We start from the raw sequence: 5,180 nt of genomic DNA on the forward strand, positions 1-5,180 counted from the left end.
ATTGAAAGTCGGCTGTAAGCCCCTTCGCCCGGCAGCGACGGCCATATTGAAGCAGTCTGAGTTACGTCATGACCCGACAATGCCGTCATCTGCTGTAAAACTGTCGCGAGCACGGTGTGTGCGAAGCAGGGCACGCGCTTATTGCGTCCGGCTGTCGCACATAGTACTGAAGTTGCCGAGACCTGGCACAAGCAAGACAAAAGCGAAGGACGCAGGTCTTTTGTTGTACTTGTCTCCTTGGCCCCCTTCACACCTACCCATCCCTAGCCTGGACAGAGTACAACCCACCCCCGGACGATCACCACGCGCAGTACGCAGTTCAGTCGATCAGTTGCGAGCAAGCACGTGACTGTCAGCTAAAGTGACGGACCGCGAGGGCGCCATTGTTGCCTGACTGCCGGACGCTTCAAGAGAATTTTTAAAAATTCAAATACACTTTACTGACTGCAAAAATGAGCTCATACTTTGCCCAGTTGTTCCGAGATGCATAGCGAATATCATGCAATAAACAGATAGAGTTTGAAAAAATGGTCTCATGACGACTTTAATATCTTCACTGTACTTTGCTGTTCACCGCGTACATACCGTGCGGTCGTGCGGTCCGTGCCGCAACGGTTGCCGCTGTAGAAATATTTTGTGGCAACGTGATGAGAGCGTCGGGTAATTTATGGTCGCCTATGCGAATTTCAGGTAAAAACACCGAAGGGATCGTGGCTGCAGTGGAACAAGGCCGGCCTCTGCCAGAATCGAAAACTGCTCCGTCGGCTCCCATTCAGTCGAACCGCAGCACCAATGGAGGCAAAAGTCTGCTGCTCGCCGACACGACTACGCCCTTCAGTGAACAGGCTACACGAAGCCCACAGCACTTCCGAGACGCTGATTCTCATCCCAAAAGCTGGAAAGTGTCCCTTTTGGACACGCATATCAAGCCAGGATCAGCGGCTCCCAAAGCGACGGAAGGCGATACTTCAACGAAAGAGGTACCGCTGAATATTGCTTCTTCCCTTATAAAAATTTCTATAGAAAGTCCATAGACTGTCTATAGACTTTAGTCTATGAAGTCTATAGACTGTCTATAGACAAATCCTTTAGACTGGTCTATAGACAATCTATAGATTTATGGCCATACACTTTTAGTAGACTTTTGTCTATAGACAAATGTCTACTGAAAGACTATAGGTCTATAGGAAGTCTATAGACATATGTCTATAGACAGTCTATAGACGATCTATAGACTTATGGTCATACATTTCCTATAGAGTTGTCTATAGACCGTCTATAGACACTTGTCTATAGACGGACTATAGACGACCTATAGACTTATGGCCATGGACTTCCTGTAGATTACTGTCTATAGACAGTCTACAGACAAAAGTCTACTGGTCCAGTAGACATATGTCTATAGACTGTCTATAGACATTCCATAGGTGTGTGGCCTGGCAGTGCTATAGACCTTTGTCTATAGACAGTCTATAGACCTCTGTCTACTAAACTATTAGTAGACCATTATCTATAAACTGCCTATGGACAGTCTACAACCACTGAAAAAAGTCACCAGAGTTCACAAATGACACAATCAATATACTTACAAATTTAGTTTTATTTCCAAGCTATCCAGGCCGGGAATATGCAATACATGGACCATAAGAATGCACAATAACATAAATGTTGAAAGTAACAGTCCCGCTAGTTTCCTCAGAAGCATTCTTGCGGCCTGTTGTCTGCAGTCAATCATCCGGGCATGTTCACCTGTACAGCACAAAGGAAAAAAATAACAGAGGAACTGAAAAAAAAATTCCCATACCATCTCTACACATGTGCTTTACAATGAAAGGCATATCCTGGCTATGCCATTCTAGAAAGGCAATCTTGATCTTTTGGTTTGGTTTTATGGGGTTCAAAGACCCAAGGCGACACAGGCTACAAGACGCTGAAGTGAAAGGCTGCGGAATAATTTCGGCCAACTCTGCAGAGTACACAAGCCTTTAGCATTTTGCCTCTATTAAAATGCGACCGCATAGGCCGGAATCGAACCTGCATCTTTCAGGTCGCCAGACGAACATGATAGCCACTGAGCTATCACGCCGGCGCAATCATTTCAGTAAATACACGACAGATTATAAGTGTCTTCGTAAAACATTGTAACAAAGACCCGTAATCCCTGGAGCACTCTACTCTGAATCCAGTACTGATACTGATTTCTGTATAGCAATCCTTTTACATTATTTGTAACAGAAGACATTGAACAATTGTGCCACATATCTGCATTGACTCGCAAGGAGGTGTTAAGAATGCCACCTCCATAAAATACAGATTCAGCGCACCTTACACAGGGATCCAAAAAGAAGAATATTGCAGCATTTATTCTTCTAACCGCTATAGAAGAAGCGCTTCAAAATACCCTGCGTGAAGCCTGGTATACCCGGCCAAATTTTTAACTGGCTCTGGTGTTGCATCGCTAAATGCACCTTGTAAAAAAGGTGCCCTTTAGCTACACTGCTGGCATATTCATGCTGTAATTTGACGAGTGAAATGTCATTTCGTGGTTCCTTTTTGTTCATATATTGTTTGAGTGCAGCACTTGCGTGTTTAGATCAACGTTATCAGAAATATTCGTCTGCCACTACAACAGCTGAAACAAGCGGCAGAAGCAGCAATGAATCTGGTCCATATGGCCTTATCCTCTGGGTAAACTACCACTCCTTTCATGGCGGACAAGTCGTTTACCTAGAGTAAGTGCAAATGCGCCACCAGAACCATTGGTGCGTATTCCGCTTTTTTCGGCTGTTCGTAGCAGCAGACGATGAATATTTCTGATAACTTTGATCGAAACACGCAAGTACTCCACTCAAACGTTATATTAACAAAAAGAAACTATGAAATGCCATCTCACGTGTCAAATTACAACATGAATATGCCAGCAGTGTAGCCAAAAGGCACCTTTTTTACAAGGTTCATTTATCGATGCAACACCAGAGCCAGTTAAAGATTTGGCCGGGTGTACGTAAGCCGATACTCAAACGGGCACAAGCTATACAAAACCGGCAGGCAGAAGCGACCAGTTCACCACAGATTTGCGCCTATAACTTTAAGCACAAAGATGGAACAGCATACTCATACATCTGCGCGTGCTCTTAGAAACAAGCGGGTTGCAGCGCTTCCATGCCGCGCTCATTATTCAGAAAACCCATACTGCACACAGAGGCTGCAGCTGCGCCGTTTCAAAAGCAGTCGCGAGTTTAAGACAACAAATTACTGTCACGATAAAATACCGTCTGAAATTCAATTAGTCTTTCCTTCAAGTGCAGCCCCAACAGCGCCGTAAAGAGGTGTGTTTCTTGCATGGAGGTAGCCTAACCCAACGCTGCTAGAAAAATCAACGAAAGCATTGAACGCGCTCAAAGTACGAAGTATTTAAATGAAGCAATTAACGCTTTCAAGAGGTGCAGCTATAGTAACACGAGAGCTTAATTTAATTTTAGGCGCAAATAAGCGGCGAATTACATCGGTGCTTTCGTAAGTTAGCAGTCTGAAATCAGAAACACATACTTTGCCTCTCGCGCAAATGGTATTAGAGAAATCTGTGCACGCGTGAGCGGGATTCATGAACGAACCACTCGGAAAGAAATGTAAGCCACCTCTTGTCGAGCCGACCTTTACCCAGCTTTCAAAATGAAGTGCCCGCAGGCGAGCGGGGGCGGCCAACGGCTCTGATGACAGACATGGAGGAATCAGTACGTGTGCAACGACGGGGAGACGGGATGGAGCTCGTGGGTTCTTCGCGGTGTTTGAGCACGCCGGCCAATCGCGCGGGCAATGAATTTTATACCATCACACTAAAAGAATTCCTTCAGCGCTGCTTAACTACAACTTTGACAAACGTCTCGCGCTCCAGTCTGTAGCGTTACAAGACACCTTTGCTGAAACGTCGGCGCCCACGACGCGCACCGAGCGAGCGTCCATATACGTAGGAAGGAAATGCACACCTCAAAAAGAACAGCACTCCAAGGTCCAGAAAAGGGATAACACAAAGATTAGAAAATAAATGTAATCCACCACAGAACGAGAGTGTATGTAAGTACGTTTTCGGAGGTGCAAAGTAAATTGAGCTCACACGGCGCTAACTACCGCACAGTTCCATTTCGGCCGTCATTCACAGGCTAAACGACATTTCTGGCCGCGCGTCTACCTTGAAACACGAAAACTCTAGTAGACAGCTCGCGAGGAGCGGCTTATCATCAAGGGCATCGCACAGACTGCCTTTCCGCGCGTTAGTAAAGACAGCGGCACAGAGATAAGCGGCATTAGTCGAGAACCCGATGGCTTCCGCCTTAGAAACGAAGATAGGACGTTTGTCACTGCGCACATAATCTGTTCTGCACACACAGCTCTGCTTAGAGTGGTTTAGGAGACCAAATGAATAAAATATAAACGTATAGACGTACCGTAAGCGGACGATGCAGCTGGATTTTGAAGAAAACGTAATCCGCGAAAAAAACGCCGACTCCACCGATGCAGCCACGCACAGGGTTGTTTGCAGCCCGAATGATTTTCCGCCGTCTCGTGGTAAAACGGTAAAACGTGAAACAGAAACCCATTTCACGGTCGTATCTTTATCGCTCGCACTCTTTCCGTGTGGAGCTTGATCTGATATCCAAGACCACAGAATGTAACTGGTTTATAAGCGTGAATTCTTCGCATACCCTCTAAAAACCTTATTGTTTTCGTGAAAAGAGAACCGAAATCTAACTGCTTGACTGTATACGCGCCGCATCTCCCACCGAATAGTATGTGGTACAATTCTCAAATAATAATTATAATGTTGCATAGCATAACGTCTTTTTTGCGTGTGTTCGTGTTTAGAAAACTGATATGCTCGACATCAGCGTGTCATCGGCTCCGAAGCAACAGGTGCAAGGGTAGGAACGAAAAAATACTGGCTTTCTGATTGTTGCGTCGGTGAACTTATTCACGAGAATACAAACTGCAAAGGTATAAATGGGAGATGTTAATCGCACAGAGGACCAGGCTCTTTGAGACTATTCTGAGGTGTTTCTAAGCGATGGGCGCTTCCTTGAATTCTCACACCCGTCTTTCCCCCTTTATTTTCAGGACGTTTTAAAGAGAAATGTAGAAGCGTTGATGAAATGTGTCTGATTTCAGCGCGTTGGACAGTAACG

General features: G+C 45.4%; 1 long non-coding RNA gene across 1 annotated transcript; it reads right to left on the bottom strand.

Annotated features, from left to right (window-relative positions):
- Positions 1-1,582: 1,582 nt before the first annotated feature.
- Positions 1,583-4,653, bottom strand: LOC149344174 (uncharacterized). Its single transcript, XR_016283177.1, has 2 exons — positions 4,446-4,653; positions 1,583-1,749 (listed from the first exon to the last, which is right to left on the bottom strand). It is a non-coding gene; the product is annotated as an uncharacterized LOC149344174 (long non-coding RNA).
- Positions 4,654-5,180: the final 527 nt, after the last annotated feature.

Source organism: Amblyomma mixtum, chromosome 5 (assembly GCF_055824585.1).
Source record: "Amblyomma mixtum isolate Tamu chromosome 5, ASM5582458v1, whole genome shotgun sequence".
Taxonomy (NCBI): Eukaryota; Metazoa; Arthropoda; class Arachnida; order Ixodida; family Ixodidae; genus Amblyomma; species Amblyomma mixtum.